This window comes from Rosa rugosa, chromosome 2 (assembly GCF_958449725.1).
Source record: "Rosa rugosa chromosome 2, drRosRugo1.1, whole genome shotgun sequence".
In the NCBI taxonomy this organism is placed as follows: Eukaryota; Viridiplantae; Streptophyta; class Magnoliopsida; order Rosales; family Rosaceae; genus Rosa; species Rosa rugosa.
Genome location: NC_084821.1, coordinates 60,748,130 through 60,766,335, shown reverse-complemented (window position 1 = coordinate 60,766,335; position 18,206 = coordinate 60,748,130). Strand labels below are relative to the sequence as shown.

Genomic DNA, 18,206 nt, shown 5'->3' with positions numbered 1-18,206 from the left:
CATTTATCTCATCAATGGAGGATAATATTTACTGTCCAACATAATTTGGGCACATATTAACTCAAGGTAAGAGACCAATAAAGCTCTCACATATTAATGAAGGATTGTTGGTGACAGATTTCGTCTCTCCTCATATCCCTCTCTCCTAAAATCTGACATTGATTGTTGGTTTGTTTAATTTTTTTTCGATAGATAATTGAAAAGACGAAAATGCTTCTCACATGCTAACTAAGTTAACGGAGAAATTGGATGAAATGTCTAAAAGTTAACGGTAGGGGCTAAATCGGCAACAATTAGTAAAGTTAAAGTGTAAATAATCAAAATTAAAATGTCAGAGGGTAAATTGACAATCATGATATAAATCAGGGGGTAATTTGACTATTTTACTTTCTTTTTTTTTATATTATACACATCTCCTATTTTACTAACAGAATTCAAAACTAACCATGGTACGTTTCTTTGTTCTTCGCTGGTTAAGTTTCTACCAGTATAGACCACACCTGTGCTCAAAAACAGAAGACCACAGCTTTTTGGTCTTAAGATTCCCAAAACGAAGCTGGATTTTTGACAATTAACAACCCGACCTCTTTTTTTTTTTTTCTCTTTCACCGTTGATGACTTAGATGATCACGTGTAAGCAATCCATAAACTTGAGATAACTTAACATAACAGTGTAATTCACGTGTAACATCAAGTCTTGTAGGTAGAAAAATTGAAAGTCTTGATGTTGGGACCGGGGAAGGAGACTGATCACTGGCAGCAATTAATTACGCGTTGGAAGTCTTGGTCAAGTCGACCTGCATTATATTTCAACAAAAGTTATCTATCAACAATAGTAATTTCATTTCATTTCAATATAAACACAGTGACCAGAGTTTTGTTCTTGAGTTGTTGACCAGATCTTGATGGATTTGAACCAGATCATTGCAGTTCTTCTGTGAGCTTCCAGATCTTATCAAAAAGATCCATCAACACTTGGTACGTCGTTCTACATCTACTAATCCACTATCATTTCTTTTAAAATTGCATTATTTCAATATTAGTTTAGTCCTTTTGGAATACTTCTTATATACAGGCCCGGCCCTGGCCCAGGGCAGGCAGGGCGATAGCCCAGGGCCCCAAATGAGGCAGTAGATGAAATAAAACAAAAAATCAAATCTGTATCTCTAAAATGTATCTCTCTTACTTTCTGTTGTGAATCAAACTAAGAGAAAGAAAAGGAAAATGGAATTAATCTATACTCATGCAATGATTCCTTGGCTTGTATGTACAATTATACATATGCACACACACATAAATATAAAATATGTTTTTTTCCGGTTGTATCATATTTTTTTCATCAATATAAAATATGTTTGAATTTTTTTTATAAGGGCCCAATTTTATTTTCTGCCCCGGGCCTTGAATTTCTCAGGGTCGGGCCTGCTTATATATTATCATTACTCAGTTTAGTTTTAGAGATACTTGAACCCTTTTCTCTTCTTTACAGAGAGATCGAGTATACGGTCTGAAGGCTAATATGGCCTCATCTGTAACAGACCTCTTAATTGGAAAACTTGCGACGATTCTTGAGAACGAAGGAACAACCATAGCTGGTGTTCGTGATGAAGTTGATAAGGTTAAGGAGGAGCTTGAAAGCATGAAAGCTTTCCTAGTGGATGCAGAGGCCAACAAAACAAAAACTGAAGGAGAGAAATTGTGGGTTGCAAGAATCAGACACTTAGCCTATGATGTTGAAGATATCATTGATGAATTCATGTATCACATGTATGAGAAGCAAAGTGGGCGTCGACTTACAAGGGGGCTACACAAAACCATTCGCGCTCCACGCGATCTTTGGTTCAGGCATAAAATTGCAAAGAAGTTGCAAAAAATTACTGAAATGATCAAAGCCAACCCAGAGAGGAATCAAAGATACGGTGGTGGCCTTGTAGGAGGAGCAACTACATCTGAAGATATTCACAAATTGGTGCAGAACCAAGCTGAGTCTTCGTTTTTCATTATGGAAGACGAACTGGTTGGGATTGAAGGCAAGAAGCAAATACTAATGGGATGGCTCATGGATGAAGAGCAACACCAAACTGTTATATCTGTGGTTGGCATGGGAGGTTCTGGAAAGACTACTCTAGTTGCCAAGACCTTCAACAATGAAAGGGTGAAGAGACATTTCGATTGTTATGCATGGATTACCGTTTCCCAAACTTATGATGTGGTACACTTGTTTCGAAGCTTGATCAAGGAACTCTACAAATCAAGGAAGGAAGAGTGCTCTGCAAATTTGAATGCCATGAGCCGCACAGAATTGATAGAGTTACTAATTAACTACTTGGAGTCCAACAAATACCTGGTTGTACTAGATGACGTGTGGGATATAAAAGTTTGGAGAGAAATAAAGGTATCACTTCAAGATAGGCAACTCAGAAGTCGAATCATAATTACAACTCGAAAAGAAGAAGTAGCAGCCAATTCTTTTGGAGTTAAAAGCCATGTTCACCGTATTGAACCCCTGCTAAAGAATGAGGCTTGGGAGCTCTTCTGCAAAAAAGCATTCTCATCTAATGAGCACAAAACTTGTCCACTTGATTTTGTGTCATTAACTTGCCAACTTGTTGAAAAGTGTATTTAGGTGGTCTTATGTCTTCCAAGAATTCGCTGGATCAGTGGCAGCAAGTCTGCAACAGCTTGAATTGGCATTTGGATAACAATTCATTGCTAGACCCCGTGAAAAACATCTTGTTGCTGAGTTTCAATGATTTGCCATCTCAATTGAAACATTGCTTCCTCTATTGTTCTCTTTTCCCAGAAGATTTTTTAATTAAGAGAAAAAGGCTCATTAGATTGTGGATAGCCGAAGGATTTGTTGAAAATGTGAAAGGGATCACGCCCGAAGAAGTTGCAGATGGTTATCTTTGGGAACTCTGCTTCCGTAGCATGTTACAATTAAGTTGTAGAGAGAAACGAAACAGGAAGGCCGAGAAAAGTTAAGATGCATGATCTGATGCGAGAGCTTGGTTTGTCGACAGCCGAGAAGGAAAAGTTTGGTCATGTATACGATGGGAGACAAGTAATGGAAGAGATCTCAACCCGTCGTTTGTCAATTCACAAAATGGAAGGAGAAATTAAATCATGGCCGGGTATGTCAAAGATTCGTTCTCTTCTTGTATTTGCAACTGACATGTCCTCATCGTCTTTCTCAAATGCACTGGTTTCTCAATTCAAATTGTTGAGGACTCTAGACTTGGAGGGTGTCCAAATTGATAAACTGCCGGATGCAGTTGTTGACCTGTTCAACTTGAGATATTTAAATTTGAACCGCACTTTAATCGAGGAACTTCCTGAGTCCATATGGCGTCTCCGCAACCTTCAATATTTGAAAATCGAGGAAACCAAGATAGAGGCACTTCCACAAGGAATTGCAAAGTTGCTGAACCTGCGCTCTCTAACTATTTATCGCTTCGCTGGGAGCTTTCCGTACTTCAAAATTGCGAGTGGGACAAGAGCGCCATCAAATATTTGTCAGTTGCAGAAATTGCAATGTTTATCAACGATTGAATCAGAAGGGGACACTATTAGACTTATCGGCAACATGACTCAACTCAGGGTCATCGACATATCAAATGTGAAAGAAAGAGATGAGATTGACCTTTGGGTTTCAATTAAGAAGATGACTCTGCTTCAAACTTTGGTTTTAATGGCAAGTAATGAAGAGGAAATCCTTCCGGTGAAAGCACAATTTTCATCACTTCCGCACCTTAAAAGGCTTCATTTGTGTGGTAGACTGCAAAACGTAATACCTTGGTTTTCTTCACTACATAGCCTCACAATTCTGTATCTGCATTGGTCAAGACTTGAAGACGATGTACTACCTCAAATTGAAGCACTGCCCAATCTGACAATGCTTCATCTTTGTAATTCATATGTTGGGGAAGAGTTGCGTTTCCGCAGAGGCTTTGTAAAGCTGGAGAGGTTGTATTTGTGGAATTTTGCCTCGGTGAAAAAGATTACTATAGAAAAAGGGGTGATGCCAAATCTCCAGTTCTTATCGGTTAAACGGTGCATGGAATTGAAGACAATGCCACTAGGCCTTGAATACCTTTCTAATCTACAAACTTTGCGCCTGGATGATGTCCCTATGGAAGTTATAAAGCCCATTCGGAAAGGAGGTGCGGATCGGTCTAAGGTACAACACATCCCCAAGATCTTACATGTTTTTGAACAGTCATCCGAGCGGGTCCACGAAAACTTGGCGTAGTGTTTCTTTCTCCTGCCAGGGTAATTGGTTTCTTATCCTGGAACAAACTGTTCAGCAATGAAAACTCAATTTAGTTTTACGAGCCGCATAATGAAAGAAAGATTTACCATTTTGGTCTTTTCTCTTGTCCTTTTGCAGAATCAATCAAGTCCGACAAGTATTGAACAAGATTTGAGTTTGATGAAGACTCCTTTCTGTACGTGTGGGGAAGATGCAAGGATTGATCTCAGTTTTCATATGCCTCTTTCTTTTTCCAAAATTGAATAATACACAAGACTGTTTCTGATGTTGTACTTGTTATTGTTTGTGTGCATCAGCATTGGCATGTAATAATGCTGGATTGAATTCCACTTTAGCAGTTTGCATTGTAATAAAGATTGGTATCCATATCGAGCACTTTGCAAATCTTTATCTGTATTTGGAATTTCTAGAGAACACACAAAGTGCACCTATTTTTTTTTTTGTTAATGTAACATACATAGGCAATGGTTGCATAGAAAATGGCTGCTTTGGCAACTGGCTGCATAGGATATGGCACCCGAAGCCAGCGGCTCTGGGGGGCTCCCCGAGGCGGTAAGCTGTGGATTGTCCCTCAAGGCGGGCAGCTTTGATGTGCTCCTTGAGGCGGACAATGTAGGCAAGGCCGCCTTGCGCTTCTTTCCAACGACCTTACGCACCACTGGATCAGTTGGCTTGTCCTCGACAGTGTAAGGGTTCAAGTGTTCAACATCCCCTTGGTTTTAGAGTGAGAGTAGCGCCGCCAGTTGCCACAGTCTTCTCCACCTAGCTGCCTTGGTCTTGCCGGATTTCTTTTTGTCATTACAGCTTCATAGAGCATGGGGTATTAGCCATATAAGACAGTTTGTAAGTTGTTCTCTCCGTAACTAATTAAGACAGTTTGTAAGCTGTGCTCCTGAAATTACAACACAGCAGCTAATTAAGACCTGTTGTAAATGATAATGACTATTCATGCAATAGGTATTGCTTAATGTATGCGATTGACATACTTGTAATGTGCGATTGACAGACTCGTAATGTATGCGATTGATAGACTTGTAATGTGCGAGTGATTTGTATAGCTATTATGTATTGCCTTTTGTATACATGATGTAACCCTATATAAACCTCATGGTGAGATGAATACAATACAATACAATTTTTCCAATTCTCTACAACACGTTATCAGCACGATACTCTTACCCAAGCCCTCGCCAGGAAAAAACCCCCCTGCCGCAGCCTCCCTGCAGCCCCTACTGCCCCTGCAGCATCGTCGCACGCCTGCTGCCCCTGCAGCACAGCAGCACGCTCGTTCCTGTGCAGATCAGCCTGTTTACACGCCCCGAAACATCTTGATCGGGACCTCAGATCAAAATCTTTCCTTCATCAAAGTTGTTCGTCTCTACCTCTTCTATCTGATCTCCAAATTTCAGCCCTATTGGAGTCGTTTTGAGACCTGTACACCATTCGAAGTGGGAGCTGCTCAGAAGCGAATTTGCTCCGAATTTCAACAAGTTAGTTTTAAAGATTAAAGTTCCTGCTTTCTTGTCTTTTAAATTCCTTTATTTTCTGCAGGATTTGCAATATACGAACATGGGTTCGATTATTTAATAAAGCGGAATTGTGGGGATTCACGCTTAACGAACTAAGAGTGGTCATAATTAAACGAACTAAGAGCGTTCGTATGAACTAAGAGTGTTCATAATGCTCGGACTAAGAGCGTCCGTAAGCATCAAATTGTGACCATATTAAAACATTATTGTTTGGTCTAATCCAAAAGAGATTCTTGGAAATTGTTTTCTTGGTAGCATAGCTCGGAAAATCTTATTATTTTAGTTTTTGTGGAAGTTTAGCTCCGAAACTAATATATCTTCTCTTCTTATTTTCAGGATGTCGAATGAACCTAGACTCGACTTTCCCATGCTTGACTCAACAGGCTCGGATTACCACAGTTGGGTAACCGATGTTGAGAACCACCTCACTTCAAAGGGAATATTACCCATAATCCAGGCACCTAACCCGGATCATGTGTTCGTGCGAACACCTACAAAGCATGCTCAAGCAGTTATCTTGATGCGACGCCATATAGACAAGGCACTCAGATTGGAGTATATGTCGATCAAGGATGCAAGAGAGCTATGGGTAGCGCTAGAAGAGCGCTTTGGCAATGTCCAAGATTACCTCCTCCTTGACTTGAAGGTTCAATGGAACAATCTGCACTTTGCTGATTTCAAGTCTGTTGCTGAATATAATTCAGAAGCTCTTTGCCTACTGTCCATGTTGAGATTTTGTGGACAACCTGTCACAGAGCAAGAGCTAATTGAGAAAACTCTCTCCACCTTCCCCGTTTCAGCCATTGTGGTATCAAAGCAATACCGCACTGAAGTCAATGCTGGACGGATCATGAGGTTTCATCAGCTTATCAATCTCATATCTATAGCTGAGAAACATGATAATATACTCGTGAGAAATTATAATTCAAGGCCCATTGGAACTAAGAGCGTTCATGAGGCGAATTATAATGCACCCAAAAGAGGGCGCAATGAGCGGAACCCTAAGAATAAGGGATATGAGGGACGTATGGGTCCATATAACCGCCCTAACCAGGAAGGAAACCGGAAGTTTGGTGCGGATACACGTGGTGGCAATGCCACACGTGGGAGAGGGGGTCGTGGCAACCCTGGCCGTGGTGGTGGTGCCATGGCCCGTGGTGGCGGCACCAACCCTCCTAGGGAACGCCCACAACGTGCACCTCAATTAAAGGGAGGCAACCACAATGATGTGTGTCATCGATGGGGATCAAGTGAGCATTGGTTCAAGCAATGCAAGGCAAGCGAGCAACTAGCTGCAAGATACAGGGCATACAGGGACCTGAGGGAGCAAGAAGTGTAACTTGCAGAAGAAGAAGAAAATGGTGGAGACGTCCATCTTACCATAAAGGACTTCAAAGCTGACAATGAAGTGCACAAGGATGCCGCAGACTTTGATTAGATTAGTCCTTTTATTTTCCAAGAATTTTTGTAATGGCAATATGCCTTAGTCAATAAGTGACAATTGTATTAACTCTTTCTCATGTGGCGCACCCAATGAAATATGATGTCTAGGAAAGTCATTGAGATTAATGGTTGCTTAAGAGAGTCTCGCTCCACCAACATCTCTCTCTACTTTCCTGGTCATATTTGATTGGAGTTACCAAACGGATAGAGTGACTACACTGTGTCTTAGTTTGATTTTATTTTGGATTAGACTTTCTGGGACCTTTGATGTAATCATTGGCTATCTTTACTAATAAAGTATCGTATTATTATTCGATGTCATGGACATGTTTTAATTCCGAACTTTATTATTTTTCAGTATGTTTCCTGGAGAGTTGGAATGCTTTGTTGATAGTGGCACCACACATACTATATTGCGACATAGGCAACTATTTCTATGGATGACGCCTAGTCGATCTTCTGTGACTACGATGGCTGGACCATCACAATTGATTCATGGTCGAGGACCAGCTCAATTTATGTTGCCAAATGGCACAAGTATTAATGTCACCGAAGCTCTATATGCTCCTAGGGCTGGAAGGACCCTATTGAGTTTTAAAGATATAAGAGCCAATGGTTTTCATGTGGAAACAGATTGTGAGAATGGACAAGAGTTCCTTTGCATCACCTTTAATGACTACGGACATAAACGAGTATTAGAGAAACTTATGTGTCGATCTAGTGGGTTGTATGCAACCACTATTCGAATTATTGAATCTAACCATATCATGAGAGTGTTTGGCTCCAATTTTGCTGCAGCTGGTCAACAGTCTCTTTTCTGCGCGGGCGTGCCAGCACCGTTCGGGTGCGGTCGTCGGGGGTGTCCCTTGACCTGACTTCTTATCAAGCGATTGTAGACGAGGAGAGCACCAACCTCGTCGTGAGATTCTTTCTGCCTCGTGGTGAGGACTTTGCTGAAGTTTCTTCTTGTTCACAAGTCGATACTCAATATTGCAGATTGAGCAGAGCGAAATCACCGGGAAATGTTGAGATCTTGCTAAAGCGTGACTTTAGCTTGGCTGGGTTGCTAGGGCGTTACCCTTGCTTGGCTGGTTCTGTAACCGTTGTGGTCGCGGCACTACCATCGGCTCCCGAGGAAACTAGGACCGAAGCACGTTGACAGAGGGTTTGGTGGCACTGAAAGTCGGCTTCTGAGAAGACTAGGACTAGGAGTGAGATCACCGCTAAGAGAAAGAGAAGGAGAGGAGTTGCTCTTAGAGAGGTTTGCTCTAGAGAGAACTTAGATCATCTTAGAGATGTTTTGATGTTGTGTTGTGAATGTGTCTGTTGTGTTTCAATGTAACCTCTATTTATAGGCTACCATGCCAACTACTTTGGCATTAAACAAATGAAAGTGGAGCACTAATTGGAGATAAGGGAGGTGGAGGTGTAGGTGGAGCACTAATAGGAATGATGAATTTGGGAGATAAGGGAGGTGGAGATGGAGGTGGAGCACTAATAGGAATGATGAATTTGGGAGATAAGGAAGCACTTTCGGCTCCTTTATTCCTTCATGTATATCTCCATCAGAAATTCAGATTCTGGCCATGATGTCTTCATAAAAAATGTTCCACTATGAATCTAGATCATGCTGACCAAATTTCAGAGCTTTCTTCCATGTGGTTGGGCCGAAAATGCTGTTGGACCTCTTACAGGTCCAGTTTTCCAGTTTTGCTTCTGTAGAAAATTGGGTTGATTGTTTGAAGGCCTTCCACTCAAAAAAAGCTCTTGCACTCTTCATAAGAAATGATCCTTGGGCTGTCTAGAATGGATCTGGAAAGTTTCAGCACATTTCGATTTCATTTGGTTAGTCTGCCACCCCTCCTTCCTTGTCTAGCTCGGTTTTTCCTAGCCGAAGTAGGAAAATATGCTAAAGTTGACTTGTCATACTTCCATAGTAGGCTTTATTTAGCCTCTAAATATATATTTCGAGCTTGTCGACAATATATAGCTTGAGCCACTGACATTGGCTCAATTTCTCCAAGACACGCCTTGTCAGGCCAAAATGTTCATTTTGGGTCTAAACAGAGAGATGACTTATGAGATTCTGACACATATAGGCTTTGGCATGACCGTTTGGGACACCCAGGTCGTGATATGATTATCCGTATATTAAAGACTTCACACGGACATCCATTTTTCAAAACGAAAAGAAGTCAGAACCAATATTCGATCCAAGGTAGGGCTGGCGCCGCCTACCCCCTGCGGCCCAAAAGTGGTATTGACGCCACCAATGCCTCCTTGGTTCCTTTTTCTACTTCTAAAGTCAATTGTGACTTCATGGCTCAACCGGATACTTCCATGGTTGCTTCTAAAGCCCATCTTTCGTTTTGCAAAGCCTGTTCTTTAGCAAAATTAGGATCGAGACCATCCTATGCAAAGGACACTAAGGAAAATATTAAATTTTTACAAAGAATCCAAGGTGATATTTGTGGACCTATTCAACCAACTTGCGGACCATTTAGATATTTTATGGTGTTGGTTGATGGATCGACACGATGGTCACATGTCATGCTATTGTCCACAAGAAATGCTGCATTTGCTAAACTCCTAGCACAAATCATTAAATTACGGGCTCACCACCCTGATCATCCCATTAAGTCAATTCGTCTTGACAATGCTGGAGAGTTTACATAAAAAACATTTGATGACTACAACATGTCCATTGGGATTGAGGTTGAACACCCTGTTCCTCATGTTCACACCCAAAATGGTCTCGCAGAAGCTGCCATTAAAAGACTTCAAATGGTCGCTAGAGCATTGGTTATGCGCACCAATCTCCCTATTTCTGCTTGGGGCTATGCAATATTGCATGCAGCTGTGCTCATTCGTCTGAGGCCTACTGCCACTCAACCTTTTTCTGCGTCCCAGATGGTTACTGGATATGAGCCTGATGTCTCACACTTACGCATATTTGGGTGTACAGTTTATGTGCCGATTGCGCCGCCACAGCGCACCAAAATGGGTCCTCAAAGACGATTAGGCATTTATGTTGGATATGACTCTCCAACCATTATCCGCTACTTAGAACCCTTGACAGGCGATCTATTTACCGCTAGATAATGCAGCTTGTATTGAGCAAATGAAGTTAGGTTTCATCAAGGGCGACAACACCAAGCATATATCGCCTAAGTTCTTTTACAATCAGCAACAACAAACACTACTAAATATTGAAGTGAATCAAATCCGTTCAAAGGATAATGTAGCGGACTTGTTTACCAAGTCGTTACCTAAATCCACCTTCGAGAAACATGTGAAGAGCATCGGATTAAGAAAGTTATCCGAACTCCCATAATTGTAGAAATCAGGGGGAGACCTTGACATCAGGGGGAGGTATGATGTCTACATGTTCGATCTCGAAGAGTGAAGGACGTGTTGTGCTCTTTTTGCCCTTCGACCAGGGTTATTTTTGTCCCACAGGTTTTTGTTACCTGGCAAGGTTTTTAGTGAGACAACGATCAAAGCGTCATCACCGAGTTTGAGCGGCACAAGGGGGAGTGTTGAAGGATGTCGACTACTCCACATTCACGCGCGTTGTGCTCTTTTTCTCCTTCAACCAAGGTTGTTTTTTCCCACAGGGTTTTTATTACTTGGCAAAGTTTTTGACGAGGCAACTTAGAAGCGCATAGCAGAGACAACACTATTGACATGGAATATCCAATAGATATTGCTTAATGTATGCGATTGACATACTTGTAATGTGTGATTGACATACTCGTAATGTATGCGATTGATAGACTCGTAATGTGCGAGTGATTAGTATAGCTATTATGTATTGTCTTTTGTATACATGATGTAATCCTATATAAACCTCATGGTGAGATGAATACAATACAATACAATTTTTCCAATTCTCTACAACAAGACCGAATCTAAGTAGCAGAAAAATGCATTTCAAATGAGATGTCTAATTTAACAACAAATTGTAGGAAGGTACTCCGTGTTTAGATGTTTGCAAACACCTTTATGGAGTCAAATTTGGAAAACCAAGCTGAAAGAGAATTAGAACAATCAAACAGATGCTGAGATTTACCCTGCCTCAGCTGTCTTGAGTTGTCATCACCTTCTTGCATGTCGCTGCTGCTGTGCTTGTTGTTGTTGTTGTTCTGGAGTTGCTCTTCGAGCACTTTGCTTGACAAAGACGTTTAAGTCTTCAAATGGGGGTTTATGGAGGAGTTAGTTATATAAAGAAGCTTTGAACATATGTTGCAGCTTCCTTGAGAAGCTTGAACATATGTTGCATCTTCCATGAGAAACTTTACTGGGTTATAGAAGCTATTTCATTTTTCAATTCCGTGGAACTTGGCGTTTTTATTTTAGCTACTACAAATTCAAATTTTTCTGAGATTAGTCTTGGATACAGTTACTTATTATGCGTATACATCTTTTCAGTTGCAACATGTGAAGGCCACTGCAAACCCACAAATCACACAGAAGTCTTAAATAATGTCAAAGTGTTAATACACGGGGAGCTAATACTAAACAGGCCAAGCCGCCAAGGCAATGTGGTTTTAAATTACAAGATAAGCTCTTTTCATAGAAAAAAAAAACCACTTGAAAATTCCATGTATAAGAATGCACCAAGATCAATACATTGTAGAAGAAGGTATGTATGGCAGTATCACTCTCGCGGCTATGTAAGGTCATCTTCATCCAATTCTTCTTCTTGCTCCTTAGACACATTTGTCTTTAGTCTACTGACATCACCTGTAGGCAGTTTCCTGGCGAGTCTGATGACCTGCAGCCATTTCAGTTTAGTGAAACAAATGTGAAACCGAGCATTTTACAGAACAGAAAAGCACATTCAAAAGTCAAAACCAAGATTGGTATACAACTACCATTCTTCATAAAAAGACAGGTTTAACTATCATAGCTGATTAATGCAGATGCCAATTACGCTAGAGAAGCAAGCATATGCATTACCATGTGATCAAGATGAGAAACTGCGCTTGACTTAGCAAGTCGTTTGATTTCTTCAATATCACCTTCTGTGTATGCGGAAAGAATAGTTTACTAGCTAGCACATCGGCCATGATCATTGCCCAAAAAAGCATCGACCCTACACAGATCCAAAAGCAGTAAGCATATAATTGTGTAAATAGTACTTTCCGGCCAAATATATAGCTCGAGTAAATAGCGTTTCATGTGAATATAGATAACCACAGGCTCTCAGATCATCATTTCAAGCTCTGCCTTGATAAATTATTAAATTGTCTATAATAAATAGTAAATAAATCTGATGTAATAACAAGGTACAGAACTTCTATATATTGCTTATACCAGAAGTTTGTGTTAGTGCTTTTACTTACTGGGAGCAATCATTGTAGCATTTTTCTGCCTGCTTGACGTCATGAATATATAGGTATATGAGAATTGGACTAAGATATGCCTGTTTCAACAAAGGTTACAAAAATAACTTCTTCATAAGTATCATATTCAAACATGAAACTAAGGAATTAAAAAGTGACTCATACTCGATAGCAAATAGGATAGCAACATTAATAATGCAACAGCTTAATCTCCCATCTGCAGATGCTAGTTGGTATTGACTACACACATACAAAAGCACAAGTTACAGTCATCACATGAGTTATCAGACTACAGAAGTAGAATTGTGACTACAGAAGTAGAATTGTAGAACCGGGAACGATTGCTACTTTGAACCTTTACACAAACTTGTATTCTAACTGAAACAGCCTGTAGAATTATTTTCAGTGCAACAACCAAGATACATGTACAGAGGCCACAAGGATGGCAGTTTCTGTAAAACAAGGTACAAGAAGACTAATTATAGCTCTAATGAGAAAACCTTAATTACTAATTTACTAAAGATGCACAAGGGCATCATTCTCTTTGTCCAGTGACAAGCAAATGAAAGCAGAAAGAAAGATGCTAGATACTTAGTTGTAGGTTTTTTCCTTTTAAGAAGATGCTCTTTCTCAAAAAACTCGAGTCCACTTTTTCAGGCTTAGCACTCTATGTAGCAACAAGGGAGCCATTCCACATTGTATTCATATCAGATACCAATACTTCTAAATTAGTGAAAAGTAATCCATATCATTTACAAATAAATAAATGGCAAAGAATTGTGTCAAGGGAACCAATTCCATTCGTTGTCATTTTGATAAAGAATAGTGTAAAAACAAAAGATAAATGTGCAAAAAGCAATCCTTTCGCACCTTGCACTGGCTATGGGTAGCATTGCAGTTATCAGCTGCTAATCCCCATCTCAACAGGAAAGCCGCAGCATCTGTATACCTGTAAATATGGAAGCAATTATTTGTAGATCACCAGGATTATGATTAAATTCATAAGAAAAAGCTGGTGATCCTAATTTACTAGAAAACACCAAATATCCAACTTTTTTGTACCAGTTTGTAACGTCGGAGCATTTCCTTTTCCCTCTTCCTAATAAATAAACCTATAAACCCCAATTTCCAAACACCTTAGCCTCAATTGCTGGATCATCAATGCTGCTAGAAAACCCTACAACACATGATTTTAGCCGAAATCATAATTATCGTAATTAATTTTATTCTCTCAACTGACTAATTTGATAATGGCCATTATGTACTGCATCTTCTTAATCAAGTAAAATGATAATTGGATAGCTTTAATAACAAATGGTATATCATTCCAAAACTTACTTCTGTAGTTTTATATACGCACTAGTAACATCTCGATATAGATCAAAGGCCATTTGCTCTTTGCCATCGTCTTCAAGAATAGTGCACGCCTCAATGTAAAGTTGAATAGCTTCTTCAGCCACAGGATCTTCAAGGGTACTGTAATAATTTTTAACATTTCAAATGGTTTAGGAAAGACATTCACATTTAAACTGTCAGACGGACAAACCAGTACAGAACACAAAAGAGGCCAAAACTCAAGTAGATGCACAATATGAGAGAAAAACAGACATGGGAAACTCTCAAATAGACAAAAGTTTTTCTAGAATATATATTTTCAGGTACCTCACTGCAAATTCAATATGTTGAAAACTGAAAATTCTTTTGGCAAGAAAAGATGAATAATCATTTAAGAACAACAAGAATTCCTGCAATTGTCAAGAGTTCCCAAGTACAAGTCCAAATTTTTTCCCTGCAGTAAACTAACGCTTTTTGAGACCTCTAAGAGTTACAGAAAGAAGAGAGTGAACCCTGTCGTTACCGGTCTCCTTTTGCAAGAGCATCTGATGCCGGTTGTGCTCTTCCGCACACACAGTGTATAATTCCGATGCCCTTGTGTAAAAATCAGCAACTTCATTCCAGTTGCCTAAGTGCTTTGCTAGAGCAGCAGCAGACTCCATATGCTTTGCAGCATCCCAGGGTCTGATTTCATAGTAAAGGATATATAGCAAGAGAACAGTCATACAGATCATCAAACAAAATCACTTATATAAATGAGGATACGAGGAGATCCACTCCTGTCCTTTTGATGCTTTTTCGAGTGCATCCTTTGCTTTCTCATAATCCTTGGCAATCCATTAGCTACACAGAAACAGTGTATAAGAACAATGAAAATTAAGAGATAAAAGTAAAAGTCTTATGCTTGAGCAATGAAAATTACTTGAATGAAACAAAAGACAAAACCTTTGCCCTCTTCTACTCTTGGTCTCTCTTCCCCTTTACAAATTTACCAACTTTATATCCATACTGGGGCTTGGTCGAAGAATTGAAGCTCCGGGAGGCGGAGCGACGGCGTTTTGGGGACTCTGTGTCGTTTTTGTTGGCCCACTTTAGATACACTCGTCTCAAGTGAAATCCAATTGCTCAGTTGGCATATTCCCAATTTCTGAAAATGGTTTTTTTTTTTTTGGTATGAGAGTAGAAAATGGAGGGAATCCATTCCATGGTCAAATTACTGAAAATCCGTTCAAGGGGTTGGTGTTTTTCCAAACAAGATTATCTACTTCTGTTTATGCAAAGGGACATAGGGTGGTGGAGGCAGGAACTGGGCTGGGCAAGTCCTGTTGGGCTTTGGGCTCTGCCTTTTTCTTTGGGCCAAATTGGGTTGCTGCTATTGAGCTTCTTGTATGGTAGACTGAAGCATGTTTGCCATGAGAATTTGACGGCTTATATGCCCTTCAGTGAAAGCAAGCCATCATCGAATCAATTTGCCGATCATAATTCATAATATGACTATTTTGGGGCTATGCATTCAAAGCTTATGGCCTTGTAGGATTCTAGATTTCGAGCGCTCGAGCTTCTTGTATGCCAAACATTGAAACTTTCGTTGCCAATGCATATTGCTTTTGCTCTGCTTTGCTAGGAGAATCTACTCGCGTATTGCTCACTTCCATTTATGTGTCTTCCTTGCAGGTAAGAACAATTGGAAAAAAAAAGTTGTTGATGCATGGTCCATTTATGAGTTCTTCGTGACATTGGGTCTCCAAGGCCGATCATATGGATTGCTCATATCTGATCAATCATATGAGCAAATTATGAAGCCCAAATTATCATGTTATCAAATATTGTGTGTTTGGATAAACTCTTAAGAGCAGAGGAAGCAGTTTCTTATGAAGAGAGAAAGACTGAGGTAGAGAAATGAAAACCACCGTTATTTTAACTCTTGAACTATTGAAGCGTTTTTAGTATCAAATACTGTCATTTACACACGTTAATTTACCTCCGTTAGTCATTTTTATATCTGGAGCTAGATATTTTGTTACAAAAAACTGTTAGTTACTTAAAACTCTGTTTGGTACGACTCTCCTTCCGTATCATCTCTGTTTGGTACGACTCTACGAGAGAAGGCACACAGTCCTCATGGTCATCTTCCGAACAGAATCATCCTATCATAGTTTCAAACATTCAGCAGTCAAAATGGTGAGGAAGACCAAAAAGGTGGTGACAAACTGAGAAATTTTGATTGTTGTATGTAGTTTGTGGCAAACCATAGTCCCAGATCCGGTGATTTGTGGATGCCCTGCCCATCTCACCGGCAAGTTGTAGATTTGTCCCAGGGGTGAACATAGATGTTTTTGGTATGATTAGGATCCTCATTCTGAACATCAATTTATTTGAATGACAGAAAGATCATCAGTTTGGTTAATTTTAGGATTGTATGCAGCAAAAGAGAATATTCAAATAGTCTTGCTAATATAGTAATATGAAAATGCCAACTCCTCCCAGCAATAGTAATAGCGTCATGAATTATTGCTAGAGTCCAAACTCTTCTTAATATATTGTTTCAGACCAATTTATAAGAGAACTAGACTGATGGAAAACTACGCGTCAAAAATCTTGGTGTTTGTTTTCAACTGAGGTAGGTTCAGTATACTTTCTCTGTAAATTACATATAAATCATAGCAACTACATTTTAGCAAAAGCTGCGCCCGAAGTCTTCTTCTTGAGTTGTTTACTAAAGAGAGCTGTTGGAACGAATCGAGTTCTTCATTGAATTGAAACAGATCACTGCAGTTCTTCTGTGAGATTTCACATCTTATCAGCAAGATCCATCCACATCTGCTACGCAGTTCTACACCTGGGTTTTTGTCCATTTACCCCATTTTTAGAGATTTTTTTCCCACTTACCCCATTAAGTTTTTTTTATTCTCTCTTACCCAAAACACTCTAAGGAGGTCTTCCCTAATACCCCATTAAGATTTTTTTTTTGTTTTTAATTTTTTTTAATACCATTTTACCCTCACCCCTTTGTTACTTAGAGAGAAAGAGAAAAAAAAATGGAAGAGAGAGAAACCATAGGAGACTTCGCCGGAGCCCGGCCGCCGGAGTCTGGCCAACTTTCGCCGGATTTCGGTCACCGGCTGTCTCTCACCGGAATTTGCTGAAAATCTCACCGGAAAGGTTTTTTTGACCCCAATAGACATCTATTGCCCCCTAATAGAGAGGTAATAGAGGTTTATTGCCCCCCAATAGACGTCTATTGCTCCCCAATAGGACTTTCAGTCACCAGAATAGGAACTAATCTCCCTAAATTTAGACAAATAAAACTTTGATTACAGAAAAAAAACTAGGAGATTATATCAATTCAAAACGTATATTGCCCCCCAATAGATGTCTATTGGGAGACAATAAAATATATTTTTTTATTTTTTCTTTCCTTCTAGGCCTTCTATTCTGCGACCGAAGTAGAACAATTTACCAAAAAAAAAAAAAAACTCATTCACCAATAGAGAAGCAATGGCAAATGAAATTACCCATTACTAATGAACTCTCAAGAATTCAACCAATTACCAATGAAAAAGTAGAAGCAGAAAGAGCTTAACCAAACCAAAGCAAGCAAGAACCAACCCAGAAAGCCAAAATCTCAATTTCACATCCACAACCAAATTCCAAATCACCATCCCCAAAAAATCCCCACCTGTGTAACAAACCACCTAAACTGATAAGCAGCCACAACGGCAAACCCCACGGGCACTCTGGCAGACGCTGCCGAGATCTATCATCCCTGTCCGCCGTTTTATCAATCGAGCTCTCGTTGCTCCTCTCCTTCAGCAACCAGATCACCTTAGGCATCAATTCCACCACCAAAACATCACCAGATTTCTCGCTGTAATCAGAATGAGCAACTGAGATTCCAGAAACGCCCGGTCGGCGGCGGCGGCGAGGTGAGCTTCACTGATGTTAGATTAAGGTTTCGAGGAAGGAGAGGCTCCAGTAAGGCTTTCATGAAGACGTTGCTGCTCTGTGACGACGGGCACCGGCAGTTGTCCCTTCGAAACTCCAGTCTCCGACATGCTGCGGTGTCGCCGGAGCTTCAAGTCTCTGAACGACTCGCTCCGGCGAGGATGGGAATTTGAGGAACCGGATGTGGTGTTTGCAGAGAGATAGAAGAGAGAGAGAGCGATCTGAAATCGGGGAGAGAGAGAGAGAGAGATCTGAAATTGGAGAGAGATGAGAGAGAAGAGAGAGCGTGATCTGAAAGAGGAGAGAGATGAGGGAATAAACAATTTGGTTAAG

At 40.2% G+C, this 18,206-nt stretch overlaps 2 pseudogenes; one reads left to right on the top strand and one right to left on the bottom strand.

Moving 5' to 3' along the window:
* The first annotated feature begins 819 nt into the window (after nt 1–819).
* On the top strand, nt 820–4,642 carry LOC133729017 (disease resistance protein RPM1-like; annotated as a pseudogene).
* Nucleotides 4,643–13,386: 8,744 nt separating this feature from the next.
* On the bottom strand, nt 13,387–15,001 carry LOC133729020 (gamma-soluble NSF attachment protein-like; annotated as a pseudogene).
* Between the last annotated feature and the right edge of the window lie 3,205 nt (nt 15,002–18,206).